Consider the following 16,016-nt stretch of genomic DNA (forward strand, 5'->3'; position numbering starts at 1 on the left):
CAAATGTTCAGCCACCTCTTCTGGTTCTCCCCAGCAAGCATCCTTGATTTTATCGATGGCCATGACTTTCTCATTTGCACATGTTAGCCACCAGACTCCTTGATCTCCACCTTAAGCCTCTTGACTCCCAGGAACTGTTTCTACCTTAGGATAATAAACTAATATTCGACTGTCTTCCCAACTTCAGATTTTTGTAGTCCTCTACTTCTGCTAATCATATGACGATTTCCTCAAGGTTTCATCCAATTATCTTGTTCAATAAGAATTATTACACTTCATTGTGCTTTTATAATGTCCTAAGTATTTGACAAGCACTGTTGAATTTGAACCCGTTAACATAAGCTAGGAAATATTATTTCACTTCATGTATATGGAAATTGAAACGGGGAGTATAAATAAATTGCTCAGGAAAGTAGGATATAAAGATTCAAATTCTGGTTTAATTCTAGCATATCCTATGCTATACACATAATATTCACCATACAATGTCATTCTTTTCTGTCTCTCCCTTTTTTTCTTTCTCTTTCTCCCTCCTCCTAACATACTACTCTCATCTCTTTCTCATCTCTTTCTTGCCAACTCCTTCAATTCCTTTACTTTAGTCTATCCATTAATGATCTGTTGGTCTTTTCTCACACATGCAGGTTGCTTACCCCAACTGGAAATCTGATGTCATTACTCCACATCATCTCTAGTTCCAGCTCATCTGCAAGAATACTCAGCTATGTGTCCTTAGTCACTTTTCTACTCTACTCAGATGCATTTCTTCAAACTTTCTGTTCCATTATTTCTTGTTCTTTGAACTAACTCAAATGATTAGATTGTCAAAATCTTACCTTATCATGATTATCAAGAACAAGAAAGTAACTTTGGGACAATATTAGCAATTAAATTACATCCGTAATTTTCTTTATTTTTTAACTTACATTAAAAACTTATTAGGTTAAATACATTTTTATTTTCTAGTTTTCATTAATATCCAGGATCCATTTTGATATAGTCAGTGATTATCATAGAGTTGGCATCCCTTCTACACACAAGATCATTTTTAATTTCAGAGGAAAATTATATTACTGTATGATTTGCATACAATGAAATGTACCCAACCACAAATTCTACTTCTTGGTTGTTTCTTGTTGCTATTTGTTTATTAATTTATTTTTTTGTGACAGAGTATTTTTGTTACTCAGGCTTACTGCAAAATCCTGGTCTCAAATAATCTCACAGTAGCTGGCAACAAGTGCATACACTATGTGTAATTTTATCTTTTTCTTTGTGATTAATATTTTTTGTATTTTTAAAAAATAGTTTTTTAGATTAATTAATTTATTTTTAAAATTTATTTGAAAGAGAAAGAAGCAGATAGAGATAATGGGTGTGTTAGAGACTCTAGCTATAGCAAAAAAACTCCACATACATGTGCCACCTTGTGCAGCTGGCTTATGTGGGTCCTGAGGATTGAACCTGGGTCCTTTGACTTTGCAGGCAAGTGTTTTAACTATTAAGCCACCTCTCCAGCCCATATTTTCTGCTTTAAATATGCACTTTCCTTTTCATGTATGAATGACAATGAATGTTAGTTGAGCTGTGCGTTATGTTTTGTAAACACGTAACCTTTGGCTTCCACTGTTTTTACTGAGAAGTTCTCCTTATTTCTCTGCAAGGGTCTAAGAAATGACTTTGGCCTCAGAAGATTTTATCTTCTTTGTCAGATGTCATGGGACTTTTAGTGTTCCTTAGAAGCATGGCATGTCATTGTCTGTTTTGAGATCCCCAAATCATATCAACTCTGAAACTTTCCTCTTTCTTTTCAGGATTCCATTTTCACATAATATATTTAACTATTCTATATGCTGTGCTTCCCTTAGCTTTTCACTATTTTCTAACATTTTCTCCTCATACCTTAGGGCATCTGTATATTTCAGCTAGTTAGTTTAGCCTTAAGTTGTGTTTAATCTGTCTTGAATGCCATCTCCAATTATTCTACTATGTTTTCATTAGTTTGGATAAAATACATAATAAAATTTACAATTTCACCATGAAATGCAGTTAATCAGTGTGAAATGTATTCATAGTGTTGGGGAACAAATCTCCAGAATGTTCCTATCCTCTAAAACTGTATCCCTGTGTATATTAAGTGGTATCTTTTTTCCATTTCCTCCATCTTACTTTCTGCTTGTATGCATCTGGCACTTCAGATAGCTCATGTAAGTGGAGTCATATGTTCTTATCTTTTTGTGATGGGTTTATTTCATGTAACTTAATGTTCTCAGGTTTCAACATTGTTGTGGGATTTGGCAGTATTTCTTTCATTTTATGTTTGAATAATGTGCCTTAATGTATATCATGTATTGATTATATATTATTAATGATAATTGATTAATAGGCAAATAAAGGAATTGAGATTGAGAGGATGGCAAGAAAGAGATGAGTATTATAATACACACACACACACATACACACACACATATATATCTGCCACATTTTGTTCATCAATTCATGTATTGATCAACATTTTGGTCACTTCTACTTGGTGACTATCATAAATAGCACTGCTGAGGAGATGGGTATGCAAATAGCTTGTTTAGACAATGCTTTCTATAATTTCTACTTAAACTAACGTTTCTAATGTATATGTGACATATTGTCTCCAACTTCATATTTGCTCCTTATTAGAACACTTGTAGTATCCAAACTCTATGCCTTGAAAATTTAAAATATCAGTTTTTTAGTCATTATTTCATGTTTCCATTCTAGGAAACTCATTGAAAGCAGAAATCAAGACATTATGTTTTCTGCTTTAGATGGCCAGATCACAGTTCTGGACTCACAGCACACAGTACGAAGGTAATTTTGGGAGTTATTGTGGATTGACATGTGTTCCATCTCACTCATGTATTGAACTTCTAGCACTCGGTACTTCAAAATGTGACCTTGTTTTAGTAATCAGGTCATTGCAGATGTAGTTAGTTAAGATGAAATCATAACGTCTCTTCTGCTATGACTAGAGCCTTATCTAATTGAAGACGCTTACATGAGGAGAATATAACATGAAGATGAAGGTGGAGAGTATGATGCGGCTATGCAGATCTTCAGCTTTGCATAGGAGGTTCACATAGTGTATGTTCAAAGCCTCATTCGCCTTTTTGTTTTATGATTCTGTAATGTTCTTTTCCTACACTCAAGGAGAATTACTTAATAGCTCTTTTTTCAAGTCTGGGGGCACTGATTAATAGTCTTTGATTAAAAAAAATATGGCTTCTAAGCTCCTTGTAGAATCACTGAAATATTTGTAAATTGAAGACAGGGTGTAAGACTACATACATGCTGGAGGTGGGCTCCAGGGCATTTCAGAGCCAAGTGCAATAATTACAGAACTTCAGATGGCAAAGATCACAAGAGGCCTTTAATGTTCATAGATTTGCTCTTTGTCTGACTTTAATATCCAGAATCATCAGCTGTGGGTTCAGGCAATGAAGCATTACATTTCTCATAAAACAGCAAATTTGGATCTGTGGCATTTCACTTTGATTTGCTATTATAGCAGTATTATTCTTTCTGTCCTGGGACCTATTTTATAACAATGAGTAGGCAATTATTAGGATAATAATGTGTCTCATGTACCTTTGATGTCATGCCATGGGGCATTGGTGTAGAGTTCAAGAAAGAAAAAAAGTGTTTTAATATAACAAGTAATAGATTTATGTATTTTTCTTTCTTTCTAGCACTCTTTACAGATGAGGATTTGAACTTGGATGAAATTTAAATAAATTAAATAAATAATGCCAAGTGTAGATCAGGACAATTTCTTCTTGAAAATCTGGAATTAAACATTTCATGTAACCAAAATATTTTCAACTTTGAAAAAGAATGGAATAGCTGACTATGGCAGATATGTCAAATTAACTAATGAAGCTTTCTATGACCAGAGCTTTTAAACATGGGGTTACAAAGTGTATAATATAGGCTCCAAAATGATTGATCACTACACTACCTTGTCAAAAATTAAGGCTTGACATAGATTGTTACTAGAAAATTTTCAGTGCCAGGGGTGGGATACCTTTCAGTGGGTTGTTGGCCAGGGAGGTCCCTGTCCTCCCCCCCACCTTTGTGGTTGTTTGATTCAGGTGTCCCCCATAAACTTAGGTGCTCTGAATGCTAGGTTCCCAGCTGATAAAGATTTGGGAATTAACACCACCTGGAGGAAGTGTATTATTGAGGGTGGGCTTATTGATATTATAGCCATTGTCCCCTTGCCAGTGTTTGACACACTCTCCTGTTGTTATTGTCCACCTTATGTTGGTCAGCGGTGATGTCCAGAGAGAAATTGGCCTCAAGGGGCTGAAGAGTTGGCTTAGTAGTTAAGGCACTTGCCTGCAAAGTACCTGCCTTTTGTTTAGAAAGACCACATTGGGCATCTTATTGGTGGGATTCTCCAGTGCCCTGATTTTGTGATGGAAGCTGAGTGGAGAAAAGATCTCTTCCCTACAGAAATTGTCATGGTGGGGTTTTGCATGAAGGGATGGTGTCGTGGTTATAAGCACCCCACTGTTGAGAGTCACATTTTCCAGACCCTCCTCTCCAGTTTTCAGACTTTCTGTTCTAATAATTTCCTATCTGCCTATGCCAGCCAGTTGAATCTGCTGCCGGCACCCTGAAGTCACTAACCTACATCTGTGGGAAGTCTGCTAGTATATCACAGTAGAACATGGCTGATCCTCTTTGGTCAGGTCGTCTACCACATCCTTGACAAAAGAAATAAAATTCCCACCTTGTTACTCACTAGATCTGAGTGGTAAGGATCTCTTGCAGAAGAGACAACTGGTTGCATTATAGGACACTGAGAGAACTTGTGGGATCTCTGCTAGTTGCTGGATGACTAGTTCTCATAGTGCCCTAAAACACATGTGAACTGCTGGTGAATAAAGGTAACCACGAATGTGAAAAAGCAGTGCATCCTGCTGGTTACAAAATCAACTAGCCAGTCAAGCTACACACAGCAGTGCAATAGCTGCACACAGCCTATAAGCATAATTAACTGCTCTCTGGCTTATGAGACCCACTCAGTGGCAGAGAAATCATACCTGGCCCTGAGAACCAGAACTATATCAGAACCCTAAGGGTAGGAAGTTTATAGACTCTAGAGGAAAGATTTCACTATTATTTGGCTAAAAAGAGAGGTTATATGCATCAATAAGTCTTTTAAATGTTTATTCTTGTCCCCTTTGATCCTTGCTGCTCTCAGTCTTAGTTAGAGAATTTGCTTTTTACAGATAGTAGCAAATACTAGGGAGACCCAGACCCATAAATATGACACAAAAAGAGAGCCGACTCTCTATCATGAGATGAGTCACTGCTGTCACATCTTCCAGGGCCCACAAAACATTTTAGGGGAAGTGGCAGGTTAAATATGAGTGCTACTCCCTTGGCTACACAGAGAACTTCCTCCAGGAAGATGATGATAGATACCAAGGAGACTCAAAATTCATCAAAGCAGAAAATCAGAGGCTACTGAGAGCTAAAGGAGAATTACCACATGCTCCGTAAGGCTCAGGGAACATTGCAGAAGAGGGGGAAGAAAGCAGGTAAGAGCCACAGGGTATGAAAGAATATCCTGAGGCACTGTCCCCCACCCACAGAGACTGACTGGTTCATTCATGACCCCACAGGGAATACTTATCATCCTACTAAGGAGGAGCCTCAGTGGAATTCATGTGGGGGAGAGGGAACAGGAGATTAAAACCCAATAGGAATATGACCAATATGCAATATGTTTATACAATAAAGTTCTCAATAAGAAGTATTATATGAAAATAAATCCTAACTTGTTCTTCACTAGCCCTTGAATATAATGATTGAATAAGATAAATATATCATAAACAACCATCATAAATATGTGTTTAAAATATGTAAACTTTAAGGCTATTTTGAGATCTCTGATGAAATAAGACCCTATTAGAAGTCTCAGAAGGAAATATGATTCCTGTCACCAAATATGCTTATTTTTCAGCTGTATTTCTGTGCTCTGAACAAGTATCTTCTGTGAGGCAGTAGTACATCTATCTCCAGGCAGTGTCCTTCTTACAAATTACTCCAATTATCTTCTATTCAGTCTTCCATTTTAAACAAATAAACAAAACTAGTCATACTGTTTGTTTTCTGTAAAATGACTTTTTGTCCTTTTCTACTATGTCTTCTGAGAAACTGAAATACAATTGTGAAGCTAATGACAGCTTAGAACTCTATTTTCTAGTTCTAAAAATAACTCTGAGCACATACTTTCCAGTTCAAGTTGAAGTATTTAGGTTTTGATTTCAAATATACTTGAATTTTTTGTAATCTCTTATTTATTTATTTATTTTTGTTTTGAGAACAGGTATTGCATTATCCAAAGGGAGAAGCTAATATCTCTCATCATCACATACATGATAAGTCTCTTTTGTTTTAGCATTGTCTTCACATAAACTCTTGTGTTCTTTTATTCTTTCAATCATATGGGGAAATTGAGAACATTATCCACTGCTGTGGGGTGATGAAAATTGAATAGATTTTGTTACCAGTAAAATGCGGATGAGGACCAGAGAGCCAATGACTGCTAAGTTTCTGAGGGCACTATCTCCTCTGCCTTCAAGTCTGTCCAATATGACTCACTAATACCTATTCCATGACTGATTGTTTTCTACATAATGATGAAGTTTGTATCTTCATGTACATAGAAAATTGTTTTAGCTTCAGGATCTGATAGACACTGGAGTCACTCAGACAAATGATCAATTCATTTCAGTAAATGGTTTGACTGATCTCATTCTAAATTAATTTAGTAAATTCATTTTAAGTGATCAGATTTTTATGTCAGCATATTATGATTTATTTATCTAATCAGTAAAATATTTATGATCTGGCAAGCACTGTATGAGCATTAGCTCAGTTCTTGTCTTTTTCTCACTTCTACTAATGTCTCTAAGCTGAATTCAACTAATATTATAGTGCTATATATCTAATATGTCAATTGTGCTAGTTAAAATTTGCTGTATTAATTGGAATAATGATCTGGGGATTATTCAATTCAATTCAAGGGGAATGAATGTTCTACTTCTTACGAGGAAAGTGATTTTAGTTAATTTAAGGAAGATACTTGTTCAAACATTTTGGTAAGAATTAATGAACAAGTCATCTTTCAAATGTATATTATCAGCAAAAGAATCAGATAAAATGAGGTTAGTTCACAATAATCTAAGAAAATGATTTTAGTGCTCATAACAGCCAGAGGTCACACTAAATGAGAAGCCTTTAATATCTATAAATAGTAACATATTGTAAGAATATATGATTTCTCAATGATTATCCTCAAATAATCTTTGCTCTTAATATTTTGATTCAGGGTCAAATGCCTTTCTGTAAATCCTTTTGTAATCCCCGCAATGAGAATTAATTACTCTCTCCATTGTCTTCCCATAACATTTTTATTCCCTTATAACCACATTTAATACATTGAATCTTCATTATTTTTTAACCTGTCTTCCACACAAGACTGTTGGTTCTGAGGTAATGTTTTATTCACAATTGTGTTCCCACAGAACCAGCCACAGACTAGGCAATCAATGAATGTTGTTGAATGAAATGAGTACAACATTTACTTGAGCAAATGTTTTATTAATTTTTTCATTTCTCTAGTCTACTTTTGATATTTCTTAGTGCTAATGTTTTTCCCATTCCTTGCTGTGTTTACTGTCTGTGTAAATGTTTGCATGGCTGCCTTTGTTGTTGCTTACTACAGCTATGAGAAAGTCTTACAGCTTCTGAAATTCTTCCCTCCATTATTCTTCTTCTAATCCCCACCTACCAGCCACCACTTCCTGCCTAAAATTGAAAATTTTCTCCTGGAGGCATTCCTCTTAGTTGGCAATCTGAAATCTCTACTGTCAAATCATAGCCATGAAATGATGATTACTGAAAGCAAACAGTGACAACATTCTTACACCAGTTCAAAAGATAGCCTCAAAAGATCAGAAATACATGTTTGAAGAGAAGCAGAAGCGTGCTTTGGAAAGCTACCTGCTGCTGGCTTAGTAATATGCTGAAACCATGGAAAGCCCGTGACAGGTCAGAGACTCTACCACTTAAATGAGCTCCAAATTTCATTGGTTTGGGGGCCTTGCTCATCTATTTGCGTCATTTACCACTGTTCTTACACATAACAACAACCCTTGAGTCCTAGGCAATGTCTTCCAGAAATTTTGAAGTCTTTGGCCTCCATATTTGAGTTGACAAATGAGGGTATAGTATGACCCAGTGTGGCAGAAACTTATGCATAAATTTTCTCATTGCTTGAAAATAACAGACTAACTTACTTAGAGAATGATAGGTACTTATAGGTGTGCATTTAAAAAACCCATTTATGTGTTTGTTTGTGCGTACACATCTGCATGTTTGTGTGTGGTATGTGTGTGTTGGTGTGTATGTTTGAGGGTGGTTGCATGGGTGTCATGGCCTGTATGTGAAAGTGAGAAGGACAGCATTCAGATCAGTCCTTGGACTTTCCATCTCATTTGAGGCAGGGTTTCTCTCTCTGGATTCTGACTCTGTTTTCTTTGCTGAACTCACAGAAATTTTCCCGGAGTCATCTTGTCTCCACTTTCCATCTCTCTGTCAATGTGCAGCCATTGCAAAAGCCTGCGAAGGCTTCCGTCTTTTTTTTTTTTTTTTTCTAATACTGGATTTGGGGATCACACTCAGGTACTCTTGCCTGAGGGGATAAGGCTTCAGCCACTGAGCATTTCTGCAGCCCTCAGGTCTGTATTTTTAAATGTGTACTTTTACTCCCCCCTCCTTGTTTTCTTTCTTCTCCTTCCCCGCTTCTTCCTGCTCAGCTAGAGTATGGGGCCAGCCCTTTGAGCTCATGCCAGAGTATGTAATGCCCTCAAGACTTCCTTCCTGTTTCGTTAGCGTCTTCCTTTTCACACTGCTGTCCTTCAGTCACTCTCCTCTGCATAGACAATGATATAATATGCAAAATATGTAGTAATATTTTTGCATATATTTAAAAATTACATCAAAGTTAATATAGATCCCATTTTATTTTTACCCTTTCCATACTGTTTCTGTTCTAGGGAAATTATTTTGGAACCTAAAACTTCCAATATCAAATCAGAATCTAAATTATTGATTACTGAAATCAACTTGTTATTTTAGGAATATTGGCCATCCTCTACCAATTCCAGAGTTAATTTGTGTTTTACAGTCTGTATCCTCAACAGGTCTGGTTTCTCCACTCAAGGTACATTTAGATGACATCGATAAGCACATTATAAAATTTTTCCTAGTGTTGCATGTCTCCTACAGTATGTATGGAGAGGGGATCCTCTGGAAAAGTTGATGACTCAAATATCCCCTTCCTTTACTACCCTAGGACCTGCCATGCTGATCTGGAAAAGAGCCACATGGCCCTGCCAAATATGACCTGGACCACACTGGTTCCTCTTCTCTACACCCTTTCCAAAATTCAATGTTTTAAGGATATTTATTTATTTATTTGAGAGAGAAAAAGGCAGTTAGAGAGAGAAAGAATTGGTGCACTAGGACTCCCTGCCACTATGAACAAACTCTAGATACATTGCCACGATGTACATCTGGCTGATGTGAGTCCTAAGGAGTCAAACCTACGTCCTTAGGCTTCTTAAGCAAGTGCCTTAACCATCAACCATTATGCCAGCTATCCAGCCCCCAATTTTTTAAAAAATATTTTTGATGTGGAGCCTTATTGTTTAAGATTTCCTTAATTTTTATCATGAATGAAATTGAATTTTGGCACATATTCATTCAACATTTGGGATTTCCTTTTACTTACATGCTTGATAATAAACTATTAAATTTCTTTTATCTTCTTTCCAAAAATAGTTCCTCCTAACTCTCCCCATATACCATTCAGTTCAGCTGATGGAAGTATCATTTTTTTTTTTTTTACTGTATAATTTCTCCTCTATCTATGATCTGTTTTTTTTTTTTGAACAAATGAATACATTCAATATACTTAAACCAATAGAGTATACTGTCCTGTTGGTTTGTTTGTTTAAGACAGGGATTCACACTGTAGCTCAGGCTGGCTCAAATTCATGCCAGTACTCCTGCCTCAGGCTCCAACTTCTGGGCCTCCATCTGTACTTTTATTGAAAATTATACTTTTATTAATCTCACTTATGATGTTTAGTCAGAGACTGGTAGACTATGCTGGCCCCTCCCACCAATAGTGCTAATTTTATAAACATTAACATACTTGTTCATAGATCTATTAATTATATATTATGTTAGATTTATAATGACATATTATAGCCACCTAAAAAGTCAGGCTAGGGCTGGAGAGATGGCTTAGCGGTTAAGCGCTTGCTTGTGAAGTCTAAAAACCCCGGTTCAAGGCTCGGTTCCCCAGGTCCCACGTTAGCCAGATGCACAAGGGGGCGCACGCGTCTGGAGTTCGTTTGCAGAGGCTGGAAGCCCTGGCGTGCCCATTCTCTCTCTCTCTCCCTCTATCTGTCTTTCTCTCTGTGTCTGTTGCTCTCAAATAAATAAATAAATAAAAATTAAAAAAATAAAAGTCAGGCTAGATTTTGTTACTATACTGCATTTGTATATACATAATGTGTCATTTCTTATGCAGGCACAGGATGTGTATTTTTATTTACTCAGATGACTCATGTCCATTTGTAAAGTTTTACATTTTTAAAAGAAATCATGCAAATATTCATAGCTATATATCCTGAAGCATTTGCTGTTATGGAAACTGCACATCTTTTTGACTATAAAGGAATGCCACCCAGTTTGCAAGTTACCTTGCATTGCTCTGAGAACTGTGGCTAGAAACTACCCTTCATGTCTAATAAGCTTATCTCTGCTTTTTGTTGGAGACTTGAATTTACTTATAATTATTATATTTGTTTTGCTATATAAAGATACTTAAAATATTCTGCCATATGGGTTTTTTCCCGTTCCTTTAAATGTTTCATTTAGCATTCTTTTCTGCTTTGCATTGGATAAACTAAGGTTTCTTTGGCTCATTAAATTGAAATCTATTTATTTTATTACTTTTTTTTTTTGCAGTGTTGACACCAACATTTTAAGACTCATGTGAGATTAGCTCTTGCTAATTTTACCAAATTTCAAATATCACTATACATTCTTAAATTAGATCAATATTCTGCATCTTTTCATCTTTCTACATTTTATTTTATTACAATTGGTAAAATTAATGCTCTAAAACTTTAGTTTCATATTGATATTATTATTATTATTATTTGGTTTACTGAGGTAGGATCTTGCTCTAGCTCAGGCTGACCTAGAATTAACTATGTATTCTCAGGGTGGCCTCAAACTCACAGCACCCCTCCTGTATCTGCCTCCTAAATGCTGGGATTAAAGGCATGCACCACCATGCCTGGGTATTTTATTTTTTAACAGTATTCTTTATTTTATTTTATTTATTTATTTGAGAGATGGGGGAACAAAAAGAGAAAAAAATGGGTGTGCCAAGACCTCCAGCCACTGCAAATGAACTCCAGACATATACACCACCTTGTGCAGCTGGCTCCTGTGTGTCATGGAGAATTGAACCTGGGTCCTTGGGCTTTACAGGCAAGGGCCTTAACCACAAAGCAATCCCTCCAGCCCTTATTTTTATGTCTTCATTCTATTTCTTACATTTCTTGTTCATTTTATCTAATTATTAATTGTACTACCTTGCTCTTCTAAAATTATAATAATTTTATTGTTACTTATATACCTTTTTCATGTTTTTAATAAAACTACTCTCTTATTGTAATATTTTCTTGGAAAATATGGAGGCTCTCTCTTTATTTTTGTCTTTCTGACATAAAACCACTAAGGTACTGAGTATAAAAGAATGTCTTCAATTCATTCCTACATTTAGTTCCTGGCTGCCCAGGAAGATATGATAATCTATCAGAGGTCTCTTTTTTCTGTAATGAACACAGCTTTTCATTGTCTTTTATGTCCAGGACATATGTTTTGGATTCAGATATCAATCTGATTATCATGGCACTTTTGAATGGCCTCCTCATTTTTTTGGAAGCTTTTAGAAGTTTTTCATTTTTGTATTTGACAATATTAAATTTCAGTATACTTAGCATGGTTATGAAATATGTGTATCACTTTTGTTATTGTAATAATTCATTCATTTAAAAATATTTATTTGAGAAATAGAAAAAAAAAGCCAGATAGAGAGAGTGAGAGAGAAATGAGCACACACTAGGTTCTCTTATCACTGCAAATGAACTTTAGATACATGCACCACTTTGCACATCTGGCTTTCCATTGGTACTGAGGAATCAAAGTCAGGCTGTCAGGCTTTATAAACAAATACGTTTAACTGCCGAGCAATCTCTCCAAACCCCTTTCATTTTTTTAAAAAACTTTACTTATTTTGCATTTTTTCTTTCTCTCTCTCTCTCTCTCTCTCTCTCTCTTTTTTTTTTTTTTTCTTTTTTCGAGGTAGGGTCTCACTCTAGCCCAGGCTGACCTGGAATTCACTATGGAGTCTCAGGATGGCCTCAAACTCATGGCAATCCCCTTACCTCTGCCTCCTGAGTGCTGGGATTAAAGGCGCGTGCCACTATGCCCAGCTTCTTTTTTCTTTCTCTTGAAACACTTGTTTTTTGGGCATTATAATTTTCTGTCTCAGGTAAACTTTTCCAACACATTTTCTAGGGCTTTGCAATACAAATGCTTGCTATTTGTGGTAACCATTTTGCTCTTTCCTTTAAATTTTACATACCATTTGTCTGTCAAATAAAAATTATATATACATGTGTGTGTGTGTGTGTGTGTGTGTGTGTGTGTGTGGTTAAGTCAAGGTGAGGTCACCACTACTATAAATTATATTATGAAAAAGACTAAAAAGACTAATTCCCAAGTGTTTATCTTTTTAAAAAATATTTTATTTATTTATTTAAGAGAGAGAGAGAGAGAGAAAGTGGGCGTGCCAGGGCCACTGCAAAGGTACTCAAGATTCATGTGCATCTGGCTTACCTGGGTCCTGGAGAATCGAACTAGGATCCTTTGGCTTTACAGGCAAATGCCTTAACTGCTAAGTGATCTGTCCAGCCCCATTTTCATCTTTTCTTGATGAAAACCAGCACTTTCAATCATTAATGCATTATTTAGTATTTTTTTCTGTATATAAAATTACAATGTAACAGTTCTCATTTTTTCTTACAATTTTATACATACTTTCTTGACTTCCTAGTTTGGGAATTTAGACCTCCTTACCCTTCCATTCAAACTCCCCCATCATTTTCAATTGTCAACTCATCAATATGGGTGTTTAACATTTGATTTTAAAACATGTGTTGTTTTAATTGTTAAGTCTGTGAAATCTGCATCAGGTAAAGCACTGTGACTGCTTATGCCTAGCAGCTCTCTTTGCTATCAAATAATCATGCTTGTTTTATTTGCACAATTTTGTATGTATTGTCAATAATATAGTTACCAAGTTCTTGCTAGATGTGTAAATAATCAAGTATGTATGTGTGTTAGACAAGGTACGAGTATTTCCACTTTTTGATGGGCCAGCTATTCTCCAGGCTTGCACAATTCCTTTCAAGTGGAGGGACTATGACTAACAAATTCACTTCAGTTCTTGTAACTGTGTAGGTAAGGCAGGATCTCTCATCTATCAAGTATTTCTTTTGGCCAATTCCAAGTGTTAGCTATAAGGAGTGAGTCAGAAGACTTATTAGACATTCTGTCTTAGCTGGGTTCTAGTCACTAATCTTGTGTGAATTCCTTACACAGCATTATTATGTAAGGAGGGAAAAACACAACTTGTCACTAAACCCCTCAATATATTATGTAGCTCCACTTTGCAAGAACCTGCTTTAAGTGTCAACATAGATCTGAAATTGTCTGTGGGTTGGTATTTGGAAACCATTAAGTGCACTCACTAGGCTTTCACTAATATGAATAAATCTGCAACTCCAAAATTTCTCTTTGGTCCAATCTTTAGCCCAGTCTTCTTTCTGAAACTTCATACTCACATCTTGCAAGCTATTACCACAAAGATATCCTCTGGCTATTCTGCACTGATGTCTGATTCACCAAAATCATGTTTCTTTAATTTTTTTTCCTCATGACCAGTTCTCTAGTCACATGTGAAAGGTAGCCTAGATGAGGGTTTAGAAATATGATTTAAAGCCAGATTGCCTGGGCTGGAATCCCAAGGTTGTTACTTAATAACTCTTGTGACCTTGTTTTCTCAGCCACCTAATAAGGACAAATAGAACTAGGATTGATATGGGTGAGTAAATGAATTAAAAAGTGCTTAGAATGGAACTAATATGTAGTAAATTATCTCTGAGTGTTTGTTAAAATAAATAAAGGGTGACTCACATAAGCAAACCCATGCAAGAACTGCCAAAGAAACGTCTACATGCTCTCTTAAAGCCAGTATACCCTGTTGTCTTGCCACTGAAACTACAAATAATTACCAAGTTTCTCATCAAGTTTTTTAAACATATAATGTTTAAGCTAAAATACATAAATTTTTGTTTTCTTATAATCTTATTTCTAATTTTTATCATAATATCAGATACTCCCAGTTAATGATTAGCATTATTGGATACTTTAAAGATTTGCACAAGTTGCATTGTTATGTGTTAATATAGTCCAACAACTATGTTTAATTTCCTGACCTTTAAGATTTTTCTGTCTTTTTTAGTACTTTGAAAACAGTAGGCAGAAGTATCTGTTACATGAATGAATGAATGAATGAATGAATGAAAGCATTGGGTGGAAGAGGGGTTCAAGCCTTATTAGGTGAATTTCTTAGTCTTGATAATACTCCGAAAAACACACGGCTGAAATCAGTAAGGCAGAAGAAGTTAATGTTATGTTGGTCTCACTTGCTGTCACCTTTAGAAGAACAACAACCGTCTAACTCAGACAGACCATGGAACGTAATAAGGCATCAAAGGCTCACTTAAGTCCAGCTAATTACCCTGGCAAGTAAAGATATTTTGTGTTTGCTAACATGTAACTTCTGGAGATGAACATGCATTTTTAGTAACAATTCAAACGCTAATACTTCTAGACCTTTCTATGCAGCCTGAAGAACTCTTCCAGAAATACAATAATAATACTCCTAACCAAAGGGATCCACAGTAATATAAAATTCATATCAAGTTATATCCACTTAGAAAACAAAACTAAAAGAAAATAATAAGGCAAGCTTTTCAGGCAAAGGAAATATTGTCCTAAATAACTGTTGCACTTTGAATAAGATAATGCTTGAATTGAATACAGATAGTATTATATTACGAGTAACTGGTATTCTGGCTACCTACATAATGGAAAGTGAATCTTTTAGGCCTGAATCAGCTCTGAATTATGAAGAGCAAGGCACCAAGAGCACGATGTATCCTTTCAAAAATGTCACAGAACTGACTGATCTACTTTCCCGACAGGAGCAAAGACAGCAGAGCAAAGAAGCTGCGAATGATGGCGCTTGTTCTGTGATAATGCAGATAGCAGGCTGCTGGATTTGCTCGCTTCTGCATAATGAGTAAAATCATTGCTTGTTAGGAGTCAGTCACAAGAAACTACTCTTTGTACTTTCCTTCATATCACATAAGAGAAACGTTCTAAAAATTACCTTGTATAGATATTCTATATGGGATTTCTTAATTTTTTTTTTAAATTTTGTGAGAATGTATCAGATGGCACAGTGACAGAGCAGTGCAACCTCCTTTTCCTTTCTGTTCATTATACTCACATTGAATGGGCAACTATTTTTACCCTGCAGAATTTCCATACCATTTGCAACGCAGTATTTTAAGCCCTGTAAGTAAATCTAGGAAATTGTTATTTCTGTGTAGAAAACTATGGTTCAGAAAAATAGCCATGGATTAAACAGTTGTTTAAAACTACTAACATTTAGTAAATATCTCTTGCATATGCACTGCATGCCAGAATGTGATCAAGAGATTTTTTTTTAAAAAAGACAAGATATA

The sequence above is a fragment of the Jaculus jaculus genome, chromosome 4, assembly GCF_020740685.1.
Source record: "Jaculus jaculus isolate mJacJac1 chromosome 4, mJacJac1.mat.Y.cur, whole genome shotgun sequence".
NCBI lineage: Eukaryota > Metazoa > Chordata > Mammalia > Rodentia > Dipodidae > Jaculus > Jaculus jaculus.